This window comes from Loxodonta africana, chromosome 18 (assembly GCF_030014295.1).
Source record: "Loxodonta africana isolate mLoxAfr1 chromosome 18, mLoxAfr1.hap2, whole genome shotgun sequence".
Classification (NCBI taxonomy): Eukaryota; Metazoa; Chordata; class Mammalia; order Proboscidea; family Elephantidae; genus Loxodonta; species Loxodonta africana.
The window spans coordinates 15,688,676-15,712,292 of NC_087359.1; the positions used below are offsets into that span (position 1 = coordinate 15,688,676).

Here is a 23,617-nt window from a genome sequence, read left to right on the forward strand (position 1 = left end):
GCAGCAGCCAAGTGGACTATTCATAGGTGATGGCCCCCTTGGTGGTCAGCCAGAGCAGATTAGCAGCAACCCTGGCACACTTCCGCCCTAGCCCTTACCTCCACTAGACCAAGCCTCCCATCAACAACCAGTGTGCCCCAGGGCTACATACACTCCCTCTCAGAAAACCAGGAGCCTACACACCCAGCAAGAGAGCTCCAGTAATGCAGTAGTTAAAGCGTTCAGCTGCTAACCAAAAGGTTTGCAGTTCAAACCCACCAGCCGCTCCACAGGAGAAAGATGTGGCAGCCTGCTCCCGTAAGAGTACAGCCTTGCAAACCTATGGGGCAGTTCCTCTCTGTCTTACAGGATCGCTGTGAGCCAGAATCGACTCAACGGCAATGGATTTGGTTTTTAAACACACAGCAGCAAAGCCATCAGGCCCTGCGTTACTTTCAATACCAACAGCGAACGAGGATCCACCTGTTACACCTGCGGGGGTGTCTAGCTGTCAGTGCTCTCCATGAGGGCGAGAGGGGAGGACCGCCAGGTGGGGGTGCTGCAGGTCGGCTATCAGGTGCAATGCTCTGAACCACCTTACCAACCGTTGCCACCATTGAAACAAAGACCCAAACTAAGGCTCCACAGCCAAGACGGGTGGGATTGAGTCAAACAATAAACTGTTCGGTATTGGTGGGGGTGGCGGGGAGGAAACTGTGGCTGTGAGACTCAGGGTGGGTAGTGAGCAGAAAGGGCCAAGGTATTTGCTTGGCTCCTGGAAATGGGTTTGGTAAAAGCAGTGGTTCTCAACCCTGGAGACACATTATGACCCCACGGAGAACTTCTAGGTCCCTGGGTGGCACGAATGGTGTGCCCTCACCTGCTAACTTAAAGGGTGGTGGTTTGAACCTACCCAGTGACACCACTGAAGGCAGGCCTGGCAATCTGCTGCTGTAAAGATTGTTGTTTGCTGCCATCAAATTGACTCAGACTCATGGTGGCCCCGTGTGTGTAACTGTCCTCTGCAACGTTTTCAATGGCTGATCGTTCCGGTGTCAATCACCAAGACTTTTTTCTGAGGTGCCTCTGGGTGGACTCGAACCTCCAGCCTTTCTGTTAGCAGCTGAGCCAGTTAACCATTTGCACTGCCCAGGCACTTCAGCTAAAGTACCAGGGCAGGTAAAAACCATCACTAACAGAAAACTATGAAACTTGTTTGACTTGGGCCCAAACCAAACAGCCCAGCCATCTCCTCTTCCCCATTCTTTCCTCCCAGAGCCGGCAGCACAGGAAATTCGAGGCTGGGAAGCCACTGGAACACCCCCTCACGCTGTTTAAGCGGACATTGAAACCCCTTCCTCCCCTGGCTTGGACCACAAACTGGGGCATCACGATCCAGGGCAGCCATCCCACTTATGAGCCTGCTGTCTGCCACCCAGCTGTCCATTCCAACTGGGAAACGCAGGCTTGGAGGGCAGAAGGCCAGGGGTGCAGATCCAGCTCTGGCACTTACTCAGCCGAGTGACTTTGGGCAAACTGCTGGACCTCTGGGAGGTAGTTTTCTCATTTGCTGAAAGGGGAGAATGAGTCCTGGCTCTCCAGCAAGTGAGAAGCATGAAAAAGGAGATAGCGTGTGTGCTGGCTGGCACCACCCAGGCTCAAGCAGACGATCGGCAGATGCTGTCTTCCCTTCTCGTCTCAGTACACGCATGGGAGCGTGGACAGGAAGCCCCGAGAGGAAGGGGCGTCTGGGGTGCATGAAAAAAGCGAGAAAGCTGAACCAGTTGGCTGACATGAAGAGCCTTGATTATTGGTAGATATCATGCATCTGTGTTTTAAAACCCCAATGGTGTCCCTAAAACATTTTCGGGGCACTTTCTTTTTTACAGGTACGTTAAAAAATGATTGAAACAGTAAATGTCCCGTGTATGGTTCATGTTGTTGTTGTTAGGTGTCATCTAGTTCGTTCTAACTCATAGGGACCCTGCGTACAACAGAACGGAACACTGCCGAGTCCTGTACTCACAATTGTTGCTGTTTGAGCCCATTGCTGCAGCCAATGTGTCAATCCATCTCGTTGAGGGTCTTCCTCTTTTTCGATGACCCTCGACTTTACCAAGCATGATGTCCTTCTCCAGGGACTGGTCCCTCCTGATAACATGTCCAAAGTATGTGAGACAAAGTCTTGCCATCCTTGCTTCCAAGGAGCTCTCTGGCTGTACTTCTTCCAAGACAGACTTGCTTGTTCTTCTGGAATTCCATGGTATGGTCAATATTCTCCATCAACACCATAATTCAGATGCGTCAGTCTCTTCTGGTCTTCCTTATTCATTGTCCAGCTTTTGCATGCATATGAGGCAATTGAAAATATCATGGCTTGGGTCAGGCGCATCTTAGTCTTTAAGATGAATTTTCAACACTTTAAAGAGGTCCTTTGCGGCAGATTTGCCCAATGCAATGTGTCGTTTGATTTCTTGACTGCTGCTTCCAGGAACATTGGTTGTGGATTCAAGTAAAACGAAATCCTTGACAACGTCAACCTTTTTTCTCCATTTATCATGTAATCCATACTGAAGGCTGTGGTTGGTGATCTTCATTAGTAAGTGCTTCAAGACCTCTTCGCTTTCAGCAAGCAAGGTCGTGTTATCTGCATGATGTAGGCTGTTAATGAGTCTTCCTCTAATCCTGATGCCCCGTTCTTCTTCATATAGCCCAGCTTCTGAGATTATTTGTTCAGTATACATACTGAATAAGTATGGTGAAAGAATTCAACCCTGACACACACCTTTCCTGATTGAACCACGCAGTACCCCCTTGTTCTGTCTGAAGCTGCTTGCTGGTATATGTACAGGTTCCTCATGAGCACAATTAAAAAACCCATTGCCCTTGAGTCGATTCTGGCTCATAGTGACGCAAAAGGACAGAGTAGAACTGCCCCATGAGGATTCCAAGGAATGGCTGGTGGATCCAAACTGCCAACTTTTAGTTAGTCAAAACCAAACACATTGCCATTCCAGTCGATTCCGACTCATAGCAACCCTATAGGACAGAGCAGAACTGCCCCATAGAGTTTCCAAGGAGCACCTGGTGGATTCGAACTGCCGACCCTTTGGTTAGCAGCCATAGCACTTAACCACTACGCCACCAGGGTTTCCACATCCTCTTCTGAATCTGGCTTGAATTTCTGGCAGTTCCCTGTCCATGTACTGCTGCAACCACTTTTGAATGATCTTCAGCAAAATTTTACTTGGGTGTAAATTTAATGATATTGCTTGATAATTGCCATATTCTGTTGGATCACCTTTCTTGGGAATAGGCATAAATATTGATCTCTTCCAGTCGGTTGGCCAGGTAGCTGTCTTCCAAATTTCTTGGCATAGACAAGTGAGCACCTCCAATGCTGCATCCAGTTGTTGAAACATCTCACTTGGTATTCCATCAATTCCTGGAGCCTTGTTTTTCACCAAGGCTTTCAGTGTAGCTTGGACTTCTTCCTACAGTACCATCAGTTCCTGATCATATGCTGCCTCTTGAAATGGCTGAACATTGACTAATTCTTTTTGGTATAATGTCTCTGTGTATTCCTTCCATCTTCTTTTGACGTTTCCTGGATCATTTAATATTTTCCCCATAGAATCCTTCAATATTGCAACTTGAGGCTTAAATTTTTTCTTCAGTTCTTTCAGCTTGAGAAATGCCAAGTGTGTTCTTCACCTTTGGTTTTCTAACCCCAGGTCTTTGCACATGTCATTATACTTTACTTTGTCTTCTCAAGCCGCCCTTTGAAATCTTCTGTTCAGCTCTTTTACTTCCTCATTTCTTCCATTCACTTTAGCTACTTTACATTCAAGAGCAAGTTTCAGAGTCTCTTCTGACATCCATTTTGGTCTCTTCTTTCTTTCCTGTCTTTTTGAAGAGCTTTTGCTTTCTTCATGTATGATATCCTTGATACCATCCCACAACTCGTCTGGTCCTCGGTCATTAGTGTTCAATGGGTCAAATCTACTCTTGAGGTGGTCTTCAAATTCAGGTGGGAGAGACTAGAGCTTGTATTTTGGTTCTCGTGCATTTAATTTTCTTCAGCTTCAATTTGAACTTGCATATGAACAATTGATGTTCTGCTCCACAGTCGACCCCTGGTCTTGTTCTGACTGATGATATTGAGTTTTCCATCATCTCTTTTAACAGATGTGGTCGATTTGATTCCTGTATTTTCTATCCAGTGAGGTCCACGTGTATAGTCACCATTTACTTTGTTGAAAAAAAGTTTTAGCAGCAACAACAACAAAAATACATTAAAAATGTAAAATGTGAATGTTTTATCATGATACACAAGTCAGAAACGGGAGCCAGATGGCTTCACAAGTTGCCTGTCTGTCTATTCATCCGTTCATTCATTCAATGTGCATTGAACGTGCAGTGCATATTGGGTGTCGCCCGAGTGCAGGTGCAAGGACACGGGTGGGCCTCATAGACACAGGCCTTGCCTGCCAGGCCTTTGAGTTGGGGAGGGATCACAGAAGTTACAATACAGTGGTGATCTGGGGACACACTAGGGCAATTTGGCAAGGGCATTCGACATCTGAGAACAGCCCACTGAGGCCATTACTAACGAGAGTCCTACCAGAGGCCCAAGGGCAATGGTGGTTCAGTGGTAGAATTCTCGCCTTCCGTATGGGAGAAAATACCTGCTGTCGTCGTCCGACTCATAGCGACCCTGTAGGACAGAGCAGAACTTCCCCATAGGGTTTCCAAGGAGTGCCTGGTGGATTCGAACTGCTGACCTTTCGGTTAGCAGCCATAACTCTTAACCACTACGCCACCAGGATTTCCTCATGCTAGAGACCCGAGCTCAATTCTCAGCCGACGCACCTAATGCGCAGCCACCACCCGTCTGTCACTGGAGGTCTTCATGTTGCTAGGATGCTGAACAGGTTTCAGCAGAGCTTTCAGACTGAGACTAGGAAGAAAGGCCTGGCAATCTACCTCTTAAAAATCAGCCCATGAGAACCTTATGGGTTACTATGGTCCAATCCGCAACCGATCATGGGGATGGCGCAGGACTGGGCAGTGTTTCATTCTGTGGTGCACGGGGTCGCCATGAGTCAGGTCTGACTCCATGGCTGCTAACAAAACAGGAAGAAGACCACGCCGTGTGGGAGTGGCATTCTAGACCTCAGGGGTCCTGCATAGGCACGGGCCTGGAAAGAAACCACGGGGAGCAGTTCTGGAAGTCTGAACAGGAGGGGGTGAGATCCGGACACCCATAAAATGGTCACGATGTGCCGTTCTAGACTGTCTGTCCAAATCCAGGATAGGATGATTGTGCAGCAGCTGGGTGCGGGGTTCACTCCTGAGCTCCGCTGTCCCACAGCCACAGGCAAGAGCACCAACCCTGGCGAGCTGCGGGCCACAGGGCACCACTGAGGAAAGACAGGGGGTGCAAACTCATCAACCAGAGGTCTCAGGCAGGACTGGGCAGCCTGGTGGGCACCTGTGGAAGGCAGGCGGGCAGCAAGGCACCCAGCACTTCCCCAGCTCTTATCTCCACCCCAGCCCTCATGCTACAGTGTCCTCAGGTGCTGGGCTATAGGGGCTGCAAGGCAGACGGCGGGTCGCCTGGGGCCAGCGGGTAGGTGGCCAGAGGCCCGGCATTCTGCTGCAGCGGACTCTCCTCCAGCCCCCAGCCAACGCCACGTGTGGTTGAGAGCTCACACCACTGTGCACCATGGAGGTGTGAACTCACACCGCTGCACACCAGCTGGGCAGCCCACTGAACTTCCTGAGGCTGTTTCCTCATCTGTAAATCAGCAAATGAGCCCTAAAGTCACCTGCAGCTACAGACACCTAAGTCTGAGAGAAAAAAAAAACCCGCCAAAAGGAAGTGTGAGCACCTGCCCACGCCCTTGCTTTCACGTCTGAGAAGCGGAAGCAGCTCTGTTACCAGTTCTTTCCTGCCAGCCACAGGGCAGCTTTCCTGCCGACCCCAGAGCTGAAAAGTCTAGGGGAGCCCCATCAGTGGTTCACACCCACCAGCTGCTCCTTGGGAGAGAGATGTGGCAGTCTGCTCCTATAAAGATTATAGCCTGAGAAACTCTATGGGGGCAGTTCTACTCTGTTCTATAAGGTCGCTATGAGTCAGAATCAACTCGACGGCAATGGGTTTGGGTTTTTTTGTAGTCGTTGTTAGTGACTTAAAACAACACACATTTATTATCTTGCAGTTTTGAAGGTCAGAGGTCCAAAATGGGTCTCACTGGGCTAAAATTAAGGTGTTGACAGGACCTCACTGCCTCCGGAGGCTCTAGGGGTGGATCCAATTCTTTGTCTTTTCCAGCTTCTAGAGGCTGCCCACATTCCTTGGCTCGTGGCCCCCTCCTCCACCTTCAAAGCCAGTAGCAGCTGGTTGAGTCTTCCTCATACTGAGTCACTCTGTCTCTTAACTCTTTTGCCCCCTTGTCCACATTTAAGGACCCTCGCCTCACCATGGGACCCCAAGAATACAGACAGCCTTTGCAGAAGAGAATAGGGTTTATAAAAACAGCCACTGCCCAGCAGGATGAATTTACTATTGCTGAGCCCAAGTCGTTCTGGCTTCCCCCATGAAGAGGACCCTGGGATGGCATGGGGGCAGGGTAGGGATGGGGACTGGGGGCATGGGGTGGGGTGGGGGGCAGGGGGTGGGAATAGGGATGGAGGGCATAGGGTGGGGGCGTGGGGCAGGAAGTTTGGGGTAGAGGGTGTGGGGTGGGGGCTAGGGTAGGAAAGTGGAGTAAGAGAGGGCACGGAGTAGGGTGCGGGGGCGAGGGGGGGTATGGGGTGAGGCAGGCCGTATGGGTAGGGGGCATGTGATGGGGGCGGAGGTGTCAGTGCTGTCCATGGGAACCGGCTACACCACAGCCTCACTTTTCTCCTGAGCTCTTGCTTGAAACTACTTCTTCACAAGGCACTCCCTCCACCCCATGGCCTTGCTGGTGTTAAGCAGCCCGAGCCCGGAGTGGCCCCATCACAGCGCCACAGTGAGGTGAACACAGGCACTGCACGCTGGCAGACCCAGGGCTGGGGGCCCTGGCTGGGCTATGTGACCAGGGCACACACCCACCTGCACTCAACAGAGCTGAGGAACCAGCTACACCCTCCTGCCAAAGGGACATTTGGGAAGTGTCTTTTGCTCTGCCCAGTGGCACCTGGCCCTGGTGTCCTCTCCAAAGCAAGGAAGCCCCTTGTACAGGAGCACCCAAGACCAAGCGCCCACCCCCAGCACCCACTCCAGCCTTGTCCCCAGGATCCACCCCTAACCTCTCCCTCCCAGCCTCCGCCAAGAGGCCAGGGCAGCAAACAGGCCATGGGTGTGGGGTTAGGAGGCTGGCCTTCCCTCCAACAGAGGCTTTGGCTGCTGGTGCCCAGGGGAAGGGGTGCTACAGGCAAAGAGGAGCAGGGCCCCAGGGGTGCAAGCTGGTGGGGGTGGACAGGGGTTCTTGCCCAACACCCCACTCGCTGGCCCCAGCCCAGGGCATAGATCTGGCTCCAGGAGGCCCGTCCCCACCCCTATCAGGGAGGAAAGTGGGCTCTTGGCATTGCCCGATCCAGTAATGAATCCCACATTCACTCTGGCTGATAGGCACACTCCCTTTCCCTCCACCTTTTGGAATTGCGCTGAACAGCTGGGCTGCAGAAGTCGGGAATTAAACAGGCAGGGTGGCTCCAGGCGCCTCCCCCCTTCCTCTGATGATAAGGCCTCTCTGTTCCTCTATCCCTTTTCCTGGGAAAGCTGGAGAGGGAGGAATGGAAAGGGAACTGTGATTAACCCTTTTATAAACGGCTTCCTGCAGGTACCTAGTCCTCTGAGCCCAGGGCAGCAGGGCACTGGAGGAGGCGGGGTGATTGCCTGGGTGAGCACGAGAACAAGGTGAGCCCATGCCTACCGAGCTTAGGGACCTGGGGGACAGCAGAGGGAGCCCCCACCCCGCCCCTGAACACACGGGTACATCAACAAACACACTGGCCAAAGGCTGAGAATATGCGCTCCTTCGTAAAATGCTTTAGCTTAAAGCCGCCCAGCACTTTGGCCACTTTTCCCAGCTCTAACCCAGCGGAGGGAAATGGTGTACGATTCTGCAGACGGAAGAGCGGAGCCTCTGAGCAGACCACGCTCCACCAGCTGCTCAAAGGCAGGCTCAGAGGCAGCCGGGTTCCGACGCCACAGCTCTCCTCTACAAATGTGGCAGCACCGTCCACCTGCTCAGGAGACTGCAAGTGGCCGGACTCGGGGTGAAAGAGCTTCGAGAAGCCGAGGGCACATACAGCTATAACGAATAGGTTGTTATTAGCTGTCATAGAGTGGGTCCCCAACTCATGGCAATCCATGCGCGACAGAACAGAATGCTGCCTGGCCCTGTGCCATCCCCGTGATGAGTTGCAGATCAGACCCTTGTGATCCACAGGGTTTCCACTGGCTGGTTTTCTGAAGGAGATCACCAGGTCTTTCTTCCTAGTCCATCTCAGTCTGGAAGCTCCGCAACATGCAAGCCTCCACTGATAGACGGGTGGTGGCTGCACATGGGTGGAATGGCCAGGAATCGAACCTGGGTCTCCTATATGGAAGGGGAAAATTCTACGCTGAACCACCACTGCCCTCAAAAAAGGAAGAAAGGAAGGAAGGGAGGGAGGGACGGGGCGAGAGAGAAAAAGAAGAGAAAAAAGTACCAATAATGTGTATTTTCCCTCTTCCCAGGTGCCTGATATTGCGTTAACTTCTTTATGGAACAACATGCATGAGATTGGGCTGTGTTGTCGAGCGCCCACCAGCACCTCCAAACCCACCTAAGGACGCCAGACAGGCCATTCTCTTCCAAATAGAGGTAGGGGCAGGGGTGCTGGCCACTACAGCCCTGGCGACTGCTCCTCTTGTCCCAGCCCCAGGCTGAGCCGCCCAGGTCTGAAAAGAGAGGAGGAAATGCGGCTTCTGTCTCGCGGCTGCACAACACCGAGTCACCCCCTTGAGGAAAGCCACAGAACCAGAGCCTGGGGGAGGTGACCAACCCCCAGCTCTGCCAATGACCCACTGCATGACCCTGGCCAAGGCACTCCCCCTCTCTGGGCCTCAGGTGTTCCACCATATAAAACCAAAACCAAACCAAACCCGTTGCTGTTGAGTCCAGGGAGCTAAATCGAAGGCCTGAGGATGTAAGGCACAGAGGTTAGAGAAGGGGGCTCTGGGGCCAGGCATCCAAATTCATACCTACACTAGCTGTGTGGCCTGGGACACGTTACTCAACCTCTCTGAGCCTCGAGTTCCTCATCTGTGGACTGAGAAAGAACAGAATTAAAGGTGCAGGGTTGTTGAAGAATTCCACAAGCTACTCCAGTGCAGGGGGCCCACAGGATGTCCCAGCTACGTAAGCTGACACCCACGTTCTGTCACAGTCATCAGGGCCCCCCACATCCAGCCCTGGCAGCCCGCCCCGCAGCCTGATGGTGAGCATCCCTGCTAGCTCTCTTCCCCCTGGTGAGGTGCCTTGGCAGGAGCCCTGCCTCCTGATTAGCTAACGCAGAGGTCCCCGGACTACCCGGACTACGTCCTGCGGAGGCGAGAAGGCCACACCTTCCCTCCCTCCTCCAAACGCTCTGCGTGCAAGAGCAAATACCAAACCTCCATGCAGAGGAGGGGCCCAGGAGAGGCTTCGCTCTCAGGGTTTGAGGGAATGGGGAGGGGGGCGTTTCTGGTGCAGCCGGGGCACCCCGGGACTGGGTGGGGCTGCCTGCAGCCTGTGGAAGGTCCCCCACCCCTCTTCCTCACAGAAGGAGGATGACAGACTCAGATCCAACAGCATACCCAGAGTGGGTTCATGTGCTGGGGATCTGAGGGAGTAAGGGAAGGACTTGCAGGACGCGTAAAACGATGGAACCCCTTCACCCAACAGAGAACTACATGGGCACCATCAAACCTTCTGCAAACCCTCATGGGGTGCCAGCCACTCAGCAGTCCTGGCGACAGCCCTACCAGGTAGCCAGGACCAGCTGCCGTGGAGTCAGCTCCGACTCATGGCCACCCCATGTGTGCTGGAGCAGAACTGTGCTCCACGGGGCTCTCAGTGGCTGATTTTTCAGAAGTAGATCACCAGGCCTTTCTTCTGAGGCACCTCTGGGTGGCCTCGAACCCCCAACCTTTTGGTTAGTAACTGAGTGCGTTACCCATTGTTCCCCCAGGGAGGTGGGCAGGATGCAGTGAGGCACAGAGAGGTTAAGTCATTTCCCCAAGGCCACAAAGCTGACCAGTGCTGGAGCCTGCCTGGAGTCCAGGCAGCCTGAGCCAGTCTTGCTCAAAGCCACCACGCCGCATGCCTACATGACTAGATTCCAACAAACCCTTTCCAGCACCTGGAGTACCAGGGAGCACACCCCCAAAGCACCCAGGGGTCCTAGAACAAGTTAGAAATGCGAGAAAGTTAAACACACACAGTGGCTGCAGTGTAGTCTTTCTAATGGACCCCAAACCACAAGCACACACAACATGTCTGCTTTTGAGGGCCAAGATTCGAGGGCTGTGCAGGGAAATCCCCCACAGCGGGAGGCTCCATAGCAAGAGCCCCTCTCTGCTGCCTACCCAGCTCTGGTTGGGCGGGCGGAAGGACTTAATTAGGACCAGACGCTGCCAGCCGGAGGGAAGGGGGAGATGAAGCAAGCACAGAGCACAAAGGGCCTGGGAGGGCGGGGGAGATGCCGACCATGAACCATAAAGAGCACAGGAGGGTGGGGGGACGCTGAGGAGTCCGACAAAGAGGAGGGGGCCCTCCCAGCCAAACGTGGGGGAGGGGAGCGCAAAGCCAGCCCTCCCCTCTCCCTCGGCTCGACTGGAGAGATTTGCTCTGGAGTTTCTTTATCTGCAGCCTGCCCACGGGACAGCTGGGCTCCGCTCAGAGGTCAGACTCCATTGCCATCCGAGCCCTGGTCCCTCCCCTAGGAAGGGGGGCCCTGGGACCAGCTGCTGCTTCCAGCGTGGACATGCGCCCCGTGGCAATCTCAGCCTGGGATGGTGGCGAGGGCACACATCCCTGGGGGGTACTCTCGGGCTGGGCACAGAAAGAAGTGGCGCTTAGCTTTTCCTGTCTGCCGTGGGCAGGAGAAAGAGTGCAGCACTGGCCACCTCATCTGGTCAGACGCCAGCCTGAGTCAGGGAGCTCCCCCCTACCCCGCGGCAGGCCCTGGTGGTCACTGTGTCATCTGCCTGCCCACTTTCCTAACAAAACCCTCATTCAGCTTAGGGGTCACCCTCCCCCCTGATCAGCCCAGGCCCACCCTGGGCTTTGAGCCATGGGCCAATGCCCTGGCCAGGAGGCGATCCTGCTGGACGAACTGGTGGGGGCGGGTCTCCCAGCTGGAAGGAGTGGCTCACAGGAAAGGAGCCTGTGCTTCCCCAAGTGGCTGAAGGTCCTCACATGACAAAGCGGAGCACGACCATGGGGGTCAGCTGAGACCAGAGCCAAGCGCTGAGGGTGGCAGGACCAAGGATGGAACCCGAGGGCTTCCTGGAGCTGCTGGCTACCTGGTGCGAGCACAGCCCAGCCTTGTGCAACAATAAACCCTCCTTAGAGCAGAAGCCGTTGTTAGTGGGTTTTGTTACTCGGAGCCTAAAGCTTGCTGTGTGTGCAGTGGGTTTTGTTACTCGGAGCCTAAAGCTTGCTGTGTGTGCCGCCAAGAGCCCAATCGGCCAGAGAGGAGGAGGGACCGGAGGCCCTCCACATAAACTAGGGGATTATCAAGCCTGAAGAGCTAGACTCCTGCAAAAGGCCATTCAGCCCCCTGCTGCCTCTTCTCAGGGCCAAGGAAGACAGAAGCTTCTGGAAGGGGAACTCCAGGAGCGTCGGCCTCCCTTGTGAGAACAGTGACTGTGTAGGCAGCGGCTCACAAGTCAGCAACTCTGTTCCTGCAGCCATCCCCTCTCGATGGCTTCCAAGACAACATTCCATCTGTGGTCTCGGTGTCCCCAGATCCAGGAATATTCTGGAATGGCAACTGCAACAAAAGCTAGCAGCCCTGAGTAAGTGCTAAGGCCAGGCACTGTTGCCAGTGCCTCACACACACACTTTCCCCTTAGGTCCTCACAGCAAACCTATTCCATCCTTTCTATTGCTCTCCTTCTACTGACTAGGAAAAGGGGCACAGAGAGGGTGAGCAACTTGCCCTAGGTCACACAGGAGCTAGCCTTCTGTGTGTCCCACTGGGGGAGAGAGGGGCAGCCTGGTGGTCCAGCTCTCCAAGGACCTCAGATTCCAAACAGAAACCCCGAGTTCAGGGGGCAAGGTGTCATCCTTGTCTGTCTCTACCCCCATGTCACAGCTGTAGGCCTGGCACCGAGGAGGCCTCGGCCGGCATGTTAATAAACGAAGGGACAGATGGATGAAACAACGGAGCAGGGCACAGGGACAAGAACACCAAAACCAAATCCATTCCCGTCGAGTCAATCCCAAGTCATGGCAACCCCACCTGTGTCACAGGTGAACTGCTCCAAAGAGTTTTCAATGGCTATAATCTTTACGGAAGCAGGTCACCAGGCCTTTCTTCCAAGGAGCCACTGGGTGGATTCGAACCACCAACCTTTTGGTTAGCAATCAAGGGCTTAACCATTTGCACCATCCAGGGACTCCCGGTATAAGAAAAGACCATAATGAAAGTGGCATTCACAGTGACAATGACAAGAGCACTGTATTAGTTTCCCAGGGCTGCTATAACAAGGTACCCCAAGCTGAGTGGCTTAAAACAACAGAAACGTATTCTTTCACCTCTCCTGGCCAAGGAGTTACCAGCCAGGCATTGGGCTGGGGTCTTCTATGGGCTGCCCCAAGGGGAGGGGGATGTGGTGCCTTCTGTCTGCACCCACAGCTTGGTCAGGACCCACAGGGTGCGTGGTGGGCGCTCCACTGCCCACTGTGAGGTTGCTCGCTTCCCCAGTTCCAATTTCCCAGCCTGCAGAGCTGCAGGGGGAGGCAGGTTCAGCCAGAGTTTATGTAAACATGGCCTGCTTTATCCATAGCCTCGGGGGGTTCCTCCACCCAGGCCCAGGCCCCCCACCCCATCCTGAATGACAACCCCAGGAAAAATGTCAGCAAGGAGGGAAGCCGCTGGGGGTGTGCCGGGAGACTTTCCAGGGACAGGCTCAGTCCAGGCCTTCCGAGACCTCCGCTGCCCCCTACTGAAGGCCCAGCCCGGAGAATGAAACGGGGAACAAGCCTGTCAGGCTGCAGCTGTGCGGGCAGAATGCGGGCTTCTGATGACCCAGGCCAGCTCCTGTCTTGAAAATCACCTTTTGGCCCCGAAATCAGCCGACCAGGACTGTATACCCACTCACAGCTGAGCCGCCTCCCAGGTCCACTGTCTTCACGTGGCCATGGTCCTGGTGGGCCGAGAAGCCAGCAGTGTCCACTCTCAAGAATGTCAGAAAAGACAGTGGGAAGGGGTATCATGATTCTGCAGCAGGAGAAAAGGGTGCTCTCGTTGGCTTCCCGATGACCCCTGCTCAAGCTGGCATGGGGCACCTCTGATGGAGCCCTGTCAGGCTCTTCCATGGCATACATACCCACCTTCAGATAGAGTAAGATTTAGCCTGCTGAACCACCTTTCCACAGCAGCTCCATCGGCCGGACCCATGGGACCCACCGCTTTTCGGGGCCTGCCCACCTTCAAAAGGTTCCAGGCCTCCCCGTAGTGAACCCCAGGAGGCGAGATGCCAGGCATGGTGCTGGCCCTCCACGTCCTCGGCACCTGGGCAGGTGTCCTGGCTGCCCAGCCTTACCCTCTCCTCTGCAGAATGGGAGCAGTCCTGATGCCACAGGCTGTTTAGAAGGGAAATTTGATCAGCAGGCAAAGCCACTGTCCCAGGTACTGCAGCATGGGGGGCAGGGAGGCAGAAGCTTGAACCCCCAGCCTGCCCCCACCCCTCTCTGGACCCCAGTCTCGTCACCTGTCATGGCCTCTGGTCTTCCAGCACTCCCTGCTCATGGTGCTAACTCACGAGAATGAGCCCAATGGCTCCTCCCCAGCTCCAGTTCCTGCCAGCCCTTCTGCCACATTTTGGTCCTTTATTCTACTTCCTATCATCCCTGCCGCCTCATTCTCCACACTGGGCACCCTTAAGCCTTCCTGCTCCAGGAGGGAGACTGTCCCCTAAACGGCCTCCCTTTCTGATCGCAGCCCTGAAAACAGAAACACAGCTTCCGTTCTTTTCCGCGAGAACAGATGCCATCTGTGTGCCCCTCTGCTTCTATGCCGCTACCCCCTAATGCAATCAGCTTCTATTTCCTCCACCAATGGAATCCACGAGCAAACTGCGGCCCAGGAGTCTGGCGGCTTCAGCATCAAGTGGCTGCACGAGTGTCAGCTCACACCCCGCCAGGTGAGCTGCAGGCGCCAGCTGGCTGAGTGGAGAGGCAGCCTGGAGGTGTCGACAGGCATCATCAGTGAGCCCCTTCTTCCATGGCCTGCAATCCCCGCTGTTCCCAGCCTTAGCCTCACAGACGCTGCCCGGGACTGGCAATCCCAGTCACATGTGTGCCGGCGGACACAGGTAGCAGAGACACCAATAGTCGCCAATGTGTTCATCCATCTCCAGGCACACTGGGGGCGGGCAGTGTCTAAAGGGCAGCATTCCCCGCCCAGCCACCCCCTCCATGAGCACGCTGATATTGTTAGCAACAGTTGGTACTATTCATTAAGCGCCAACTGTGTGCAGAGCTGCGCCATGCCGGATTCTTACGTCGTTGCATTAAATCTCGCCCCACGAGACAGACAGACCAGAGAAGTAACTTGTCTAGAAGAGTAAGTGGCAGAACCAAAATCTGAACCCTGGTCCAGCTCCAGCCTACCTCCCTACCTCTTCCTTAAGCCTGCCCAGTGCCACGTACAGACCAGTTGCTGTTGGGTTGGCTCCTACTCATGGCGACCCCGTGTATGTCAGAGTAGAACTGCGCTTCCAATGGCTGATTTTTTAGAAATAGTCTGCCAGGCCTTTCTTCCGAGGCACCTCTGGGTGGACTTGAACCACCAACCTTTTAGTTAACATCCAAGCATGTTAACCATTTGCACCACCGATATTCTTGAACAACTGCACCCCAACCAGTTGGAAAGAACTCTGCCTTCCGTGACCCCCATGGTACTCCACAGCCTGTGCTTGGGTGTCTTCAACGTTCTCCCTTCCAGCATTGCTGCCTGGAGTTTGACCTCCATCCTGTGTGACCTGAGATTAGCCCCTAACCTCTCTGGGCTGCATCTGCACATCAAGGACATAGCCACATGGCCGATTCCAGACGGTCACTTGAGGGCCGCTTGCATAGCTAACATTAGCTGAGTGCGGACACGCCAGCTTCCCCTGTCTTGGGGCGGCTCCTTCTCCTTTTCCCAGATAAGGAAACAGAAGGGTTCCACACTTACCCAAGGTCACCCAGTTTGTGAGTGGTTCAGCCAGGCCTCAGCTCCAGCCATGTAGCTTGAAGCCTGCACTACCCAAATGAGACCACACATGGGACAGCCATCTGGCACTTGTTCAGAGGTTTGGCCTGCACCAGAGTGGCTGTGCCCCTGGGCCTGTCGTCCACCCTCTGCTCGCCCTGAGGCAGGGCCAGCCTGCATCCTCTGCCCCCTTCCCACCATTCCGCTCAGGGCCCTGCAAAGGCCCGGGGGTCAGAGGCCTGGCCTGGATCCTGGTGCTGCCATGTACCTGCTGTGTGACTGTGGGCCAGCACCTAGGCCTCTCTGTGCCTCCCGGGGTGCGGGAGGGTCACAGGAGGAGATGGAGAGCCCTGACCGTGGCTCGGGGCCTGGAAAAGGCTGGGGCGGCTGTGTGACTAGGGCGACCATGACAACAAAAGATGAATCAAAGTAAACAGGCAAACGGGGCCTGGTAGGGTGGAGGGTGGGGGGGGTGCTGATCAAACAAGCTGAGCTGATCAGAGCTGTCTGACACGATGAAGGGGCAGGAGAGCTCCAAACAGCAGCTTGGCAAGGATGGGGTGACAAGCCCCTGGGTGGAATCCAGGCCCCCCTCCCTGTCTGCCTGGTCTCCTTGTGTTCCTGGCACGGGCTGTCTCCTGGGGAAGTGACGGGTGCCACCCGGTCCCTATCAGGCCTGGGGTAGACCACAGGCAGACAGACTCCCAGCCCGGCAGGCAGGCACAGAGCACTGTCTTTCTCAGGCTCAGATACCGCTCATCAAAAGTTGAAATTTTTCCTCCTGGCCTCAGGATCCTACTTAACACGGTGCTCAGGCAGCCACTACCAAGGGCCTGGAGTTAGGTCTGCAGCTGAACCACCTTCACCATGCTTGGCCAACAGCTGGAGCCAGGCCAGGCAGGGGGGGCGAGCAAGCCCAGCACCACTTCCTCTGAAGGCTTCCAGAACTCCTCCAGCCCTCTGCATTCCTGTGACTCTACCCTAACTTGGCCCTGAGAACTGCAGGCTGGGAAGGCTTCAAACTGATTCTATCCCGTCCCCTCCATGCCATCCTGGCTACCTGGGTCGAATTAGTCCCCTGGTACACCTCACCCAGTGTTCCCAGGGCACCTAGGTGGGCTGGCTGGTTTGGAGTTGCTCATCATCTGATCCAGGCCAAGGGGGCTGAACTCCAGGAGGCAAGGTCAGGGCTTGGTCAGCCTCCTGAGCATGGCAGCACCCCCTCCCCGCCTCGGAGTGACAGGAACTGAGTCTCAATTGGGAACACCACTCGGCTACCAGGTCATGGCTTCCAGCCCCACCTACCTCCAGGGGGCACCCTCCCCACCCATCACTGAGTGCTGGGTTCCTGGAGGAGGGGGAAGGCACAGTGCAGGGACAGCGTGGGGAGGCCTGGACCAGGGCTGGGCAGAGTGGAGGGCTCAGACTCCGGGTCTATTTTGGAATCAGCTGCCCACAGGACTGGCAAATATGTGTGGGGGAAGATTCCTAACTTTTTAGCCACAAGCTACTGGGGGACACCAGTCATCGTTGAATCGACTGCGATTCCTGGCGGCCCCACGTGCGTCAGAGTAGAACCGTGCTCCATACTGTTGTCACTGGCTCATTTTTCAGAAGTAGATAGCCAGGCCTTTATTCCGAGCACATTAGCCAGTTGTACCACCGAGGGACTCCAGTGCCAGTTTCCTGAGCTGGGGTCCTGGGGGGCACAGGCTGGCAGGAGGGAGAGTGAGGCTGGGAGGTATGTGGGGGGGCCCAGTGCAGCTCAGGGAAGGCTCCCCCGAAGAAGCTGACACCCTGGGACGTCCCTGTGGACTCAGCGCCCTGGGCCAGAGCCCTCTCCCGTCCTGGCTCAGGGTCTGATCTACATCCTCCTGTCTAAAGGCGGGGTCTTCCCTTCTCCAGTGGAGAACTTTCCCAGCACTTCACAGCAACCCCGGCTGAGCCCTCACATTAGCCTGTCCTCATTCTACAGATTAGGATGACGCTCAGGGAGGTCGGTGTCTGCACAGGACCACACAGCCAGTGAACGGCAGAGCCAGGCACGTGGGAACTTCTGGCTCCAAGCTCTGTGCGGGGCTCTGCACACAGCCCTGAAGCACATAGGTACATATCTGTTGTGTGGGGTGGGTGAATGGATGGATGGGTGGGCAGGTGGATGGATGGATAGATAGATGGATGAGTGGATGGATGGATGGACAGATGGATGGGTGGATGGATGGATGGGTGGATGGGTGGTTGGTCTCTAAGATGAGTGGATAGGTAGGTGGATGGATGGGTGGGTGGGTGGCTGGGGAGTTGTGTGGATGGGTGAATGGATAGGTGGATGAGTGGATGGATAGATGTGGATGGGTGGCTGGTTTGAAGGATGAGTAGACAGAATGAGTAGATGGGTAGGTGGATGGGTGGTTAGATGGATAGACAGATGGATGGGTGGGTGGTAGGTTTTGAGGATGAATGGATGGATGGATGGGTGGGTAGGTGGGTGGGTGAATGGATGGATGGATAGGTGTATGGATAGATGGACAGAGGGATGGATAATTTCTCCTTTCTCGGCCTCCCAATGTGTGTCTGCCCAGGTCCTTGGGGACAGGGGGCATGAGGATGCTGCCTTCCCCCAGAGACACACTAGGAGGCAGAGTAGGGATCCCTCAAGCAGAGGCTACAGTTCCTGAGGGGCAAAGGCAGCCCCACTTGGGGCTTGAGGTCAGGCTGGCCTTGGGGTGAGTAGGGCCAGCTCAGTGGAGGCTCCTTCCATATGTGGGCAGCCCCAGGCCAGCATCCTTGCAGCTGGAAGGGGGCTGGACAGAGACAGGGGCTGCAGCCTAAAGGAAGTGGTCACATGTCCCCTCCCCCACTGCACCTCTGGAGCTCCCAAGTACAGGTCAAGGGCTCCGCAGCCACAGATCCTAGGAGTCCAGCCTGTGGAGCGCCGAGACTTCCGGGAGGCCGCTCGCCCAGCTTCCTGTGCAGCTGGATGGATGTTCCTGGGAGGCCATCCCCCTGCACGATCGGTCCCGCCAGCCCGACCTCCCACCACTGGGCCCATCTTCCCATGCCCGGCCTCGAGGGGCAGGTCAGCCCGCTGGGGGGTGGGCAGGGCGCCAGGAATCCTGGTGGAGTGGTGGATAGCTTGAACTTCCTGGAGAGTGGAGGAAGCTGACTCTGGCCAAGACCCACTTTGTTTAGGGACCCTGCCAGCCCTCTGTCCTTGTCATTTAACCTTGTACAACTCTGCATAAGTCCTTCTACAGATGTGACTCACAGCTGGCCAGTGGGGAGGAAAGCACGGAGCCACCAAGAGCTCTAGGCTTCCCCGTTTCCTCCTTCTGAGTGCCGAGTCCACAGGACAACTCTGCCTTCAGACCCTGGGCTCTAGAAGGGACTGGCTGCCCATTCATTCGGGAATCCCACAGCCCACCAGTCAATAACGCTGCATGAAGGGGTTTTGTGCAATGCCTCTTTTCTGATTCTGCCCAAAACCCTTTGTGGTAGGATGATTAATGCCAACAAACCCATTTTACAGACAAAGCAAATGAGTCATAAAGTGACTTGCCAAAGGCTAATCCATTGCCGTCAAGTTGTTCCGACTCATAGCAACCCCCTACGGGACAGAGTAGAACTGCCCCATATGGTTTCCTGGGCTGTAATCTTTACAGATATGGGGCCGTGGTGGTGCAGCGGTTAAGCACTCAGCTGCGAACCAAAAGGTCAGTGGTTGGAACTCACCAGTTGCTCTGAGGGGAGAAAGATGTGGCAGTTTGCTTCCATAAAGATTACAGCTTTGGAACAACACACGATATAGGAGAGGTCAGCACAACTGGACTAAACCAAAAGCAAAGAAGTTTCCTGAATAAACCGAGTGCTTTGAAGGCCAGCGTAGCAGGGGCGGGGGTTTGGGGACCATGGTTTCAGGGGACATCTAAGTCAAATGGCATAATAAAATCTATTAAGAAAACATTCTGCATCCCACTTTGGAGAGTGGCGTCTTGGGTCTTAAATGCTAGCAAGCGGCCACCTAAGACACATCACTTGGTCTCAACCCACCTGGAGCAAAGATGAATGAAGAACACCAAAGACACAAGGTAATTATGAGCCCAAGAGACAGAAGGGGCCACATAAACCAGAGACTACATCATCCTGAGACCAGAAGAACTAGATGGTGCCCGGCTACAACCGATGACTGCCCTGACAGGGAACACAACGGAGAACCCCTGAGGGAGCAGGAGAGCAGTGGGATGCAGACCTCAAATTCTCGTAAAAAGAGCAGATTTACTGGTCAACTGAGAATGGAAGGATCCCAGAGGTCACGGTCCCCAGACCTTCTGTTAGCCCAAGACAGGAACCATTCCCAAAGCCAACTTTTCAGACAGGGATTGGACTGGACTATGGGATAGAAAACGATACTGGTGAGTGAGCTTCTTGGATCAAGTAGACACATGAGACTATGTGGGCATCTCCTGTCTGGAGGGGAGTTGAGAGTGCAGAGGGGGTCAGAAGCTGGCTGAATAGACATGAAAATAGAGAGTGGAGGAAGGAGTGTGCTGTCTCATTAGGGGGAAAGCGACTAGGAGTATATAGCAAGGTGTACATAAATTTTTGTATGAGAGTCTGACTTGATTTGTAAACTTTTACTTAAAGCACAGTAATAATAATAAAAAAGATTATAGCCTTGGAAACCCTATGGGGCAGTTCTACTCTGTCCTACAAGGTCGTTATGAGTCAGAATCACTTGACGGTGGTGGGTTTTTTTTTTTTTTTAATCTATGAGAGCAGATCGCCAGGTCTTTCTCCTGAGGAGCGGCTGGTGGGTTCGAACCACTGACCTTTCGGTTAGCAGCCGACTGCTTAAACGTTGCACTTCATCAAAGGCTACAGAAGCAGAAAGAGACCCAGGCTCTTTCATGAACATCACAAAGTCAACAACGAACATGCCAGCACAAAACCTTGTCTGGACAGAGCGGGGAGATCTCTGTGATCTTGACCCCAAGATGCCAATACACCAAGTCGGCCCACTGTGGCTGTGGCCCATGGTACCAGCAGGCCGGGGGCAGCGCAAGGGGCCACAGAGCAAAGCGTGGGACCTGGGGACACTCACAGAGACAGAGCCATGGAAGGCTCTAACAGCTCAGTGACCAATCTCACTCTACCCTCTTAGGGCAACTTCAAGGTAGGGCTTCAAACTGGTTAGTTTCGGTCCAAATCCCTGCAGATAATTTCCAGATATACTGAATCAGAATCTACATTTTAACAAGATTCCCTAAGAATCACCTGGGGAACTTGTTAAAATGTAACAAGATCCCCAGGCGATTCAGTATACCTGGGTTGGAAAGGCAAATTCTCAGCAGGAAGCCAGATCAGAGGCTGTCAGTGGGACACAGAGAGTGTGCTGTGTGGCCTGGGGCAAGTTACTCAACCTCACTGTGCCTTGGTAGCTTCTGTTCAATAAAAAAATTAAAAAACAAAAAACCCGCTGCTGTCGAGTCAATTCTGACTCATCGCGACCCAGGTCCCAGGATGGCACACATAGTTTGAACTCATATACTAACCCAAAGGTTGGAGGTTCGAACCCACCCAGCAGTGCTGCGGAAGAAAGGCCAGATGATCTGCTTCCATAAAACTTCCAGCAAAAAAAAAAAAAAAAAAAACCCTATGAAGCAGTGCTACTCTGTAACACGCGGGGTTGCGCCAGTAATAACTGTAACTGCTTTCTAGGGCTATTGTGTGCATACAGCCAATGAAACAAGCAAAGCTTTCAGCTCAACGCCTACATCTTGTGCGCACGCCCTAAGTGGTCACCTATGATTAATGAAATATTAATAAAGGCGACGAGCGAATGGCTGCCTCCCCACCTTGTCCCTAAAATGGAAACAAATCCGCTCAGTTCTCAAAGCAGCAGAAACAAGCCAAGGGCAGGCTCCCAGACCTCCTTTCCAGCGCCTGGACAATCCCCCTGTGGAATGTCCCCTCCCGGGCGGGCTCAGGGCTGGCAGTCACCCTCCAGATTATCTCATAGCTGGCACCTGCCTAACAAGCACATGTTTGGACTTTCTGGATTTTTCCTCCCCTCTCTCTGACCTTCCCCTACTCTGCAAGCCTCCCTTTCTTACTCACTCTCTCCTTTCATTCCTGTTCAAAAAACAAATAATCGAGGCCAAATGTGTCAGCTGGCTCCCTGGACACGTTTCCCTGCAGCAGGAACGTGGGATGCAGTTTGCTGGGCGAGTGGCCGCTGGGAAGGATTACTCACCACGGATTCACCGTTCTCAGGCAGGGAGTCAGGGGAGGGGAGGCACTGGGGCTTGGGGGGGCACCCCACCCCAATTAGGACCTGGCCTCCTACCCTGACAGTGACCCCTACGTTTAGGCGGCAATATCTCTGAAATCTGTTGGGCAAGACAGACTGATCCCATCTCAAGGTCAAAAAACGTTGCCTGAGTCCGCCATTTTGGTAGGGGGTGAGCCAACCAGTAGGGTCAAAACAATCACTGGGGTCTGAATTTTTCTATTTTCTACCAATGGCTTGGTCAAGATGCAGATGTAACCTTGTTGTGTTTTGGTAGCTGCCTTAAGTTGGCCCCCAGCTCTTGGAGACCCCATGCACAGCAGAAAGAAACACTGCCCAGTCCTGTGCTATCCCCATGATCAGACTGCAGTGATCCATAGGGTTTCCATTGGCTAGTTTTCAGAAGTAGGTCACCAGGCCTTTCTTCCTAGTCTGTCTTAGTCTGGAAACTCTGCTGAAACCTGTTCAGCATCCTAGCAACACACAAGCCTCCATGACAGACGGGTGGTGGCTGCGCACGTTGTGCACTGGCCGGGAATTGAACCCAGGTCCCCCGCACGGAAGGCATGAATTCTACTGCTGAACCATCACTGCCCTCTAGATGTAACCCTATAGTTCACACTCTCTCCCCTGGTCCTTTGACCTTGGAGTTTCGTCCTGGCCAAGTTCCCAGAAGGAAAAGAGTAAAGACTGGAAGGCAGGGTGGGGCGGTTAGAGATCCAAAAGGAAAAACAAAAAAAACAAACCCACTGCCATTGAGTTGACTCATAGCGACCCCATAAGACAGAATGGAACAGCCCCGTAAGGTTTCCAAAGCTACAGAAGCAGGCTGCTACATCTTTCTGCTGTAGAGCAGCTAGTGGGCTCAAACCGCTGACCTTTTGGTTAGCAGCAAGACCTTTAACCACTGCATCGCCAGGGCTCCCCCTGAGGCCCAGAGGCCAGAAATGAGGGGAAGCAAGGAGGTGCTCCCCTCCCCATCCCGGGCCATGCTTCGGGCTGACCTCCCAGGAAGCCCTGAGGCTAAGGTGGCCAGGGGTAGGTGCTGACCAGAGTGAAGTCACCATGTTTCCGCCAGCTTCCCTTCACTGATGTCCTTCCCAATGCCATCAGGGACCCAGGGTCCAGGAGCACAGGGCAGAGCTACAGCCCTGCGGTTTGGGGTAACACATGTAGAGGGCTCAGCCACTCAGGAAGTGCTCAGACAGGATTAAAATTAGAAAACACCAAGCATTTGGCGGGCCCTTTGGGACCAGGATGTCTGACGGTGAGATAAAGTAGAAACTGCCTATCCCTGGGGGAAGACTCATGTGGCTGGAAGAGGTACCCAGGGAAAGACACCAGGCCAAGGGCCCTGGCACATGCCCCCTCGGCACCTTGCTTGGCCAGCGATCTCCTAGGCAGGCACAGGAGGCCCCCCAGCATCCCAGGACACAGGAGGGCTATTCTGAAGATTGGAAACCAGCTGCGGGACAGGAAGGCACAGCCAGCAGGGGACAGGCTGGCGTGGCAGCTGGGAGTGCCAGCCTGGAGAAGTGTTAACTCAACCCCCTCCCACCCTGCTGTCCCAACCCTGCCCCCTAACAAAGAAAGCACTCTATTCAAGCCAAAATCTTTCCTGTTTGTCCTTCAAGTAGCCCTCAGGCCTGGTCTGGTGAGGAGGGGCTGGAGGAGGAAGGGAAAGGACCAGAGAAAGATGAGATGGGGGGAGGGGAGGGTGGAAGACAAGGGCCTGGGATGGGGGACTGGGGGTGAGGGAGCAGCTAGCAGGCTCCCTGCAGCTGTGACTTAGGGAGATTAACAGAGACTTCTGGGAGTTCCCATCTGTTCCTTCCTATCCCTCCCATCTCCGCCCCCCCCCCCCCCCGCCCCAGAGCAGTGTCTTATTTCAAAAATCCAGGGCAACTC

At 54.4% G+C, this 23,617-nt stretch overlaps 1 protein-coding gene across 2 annotated transcripts in view; it reads right to left on the bottom strand.

The window, feature by feature from the left end:
- Positions 1 to 23,617, bottom strand: part of SEPTIN9 (septin 9) — a 164,592-nt gene that overhangs the window by 49,839 nt on the left and 91,136 nt on the right. The window lies entirely within an intron of this gene.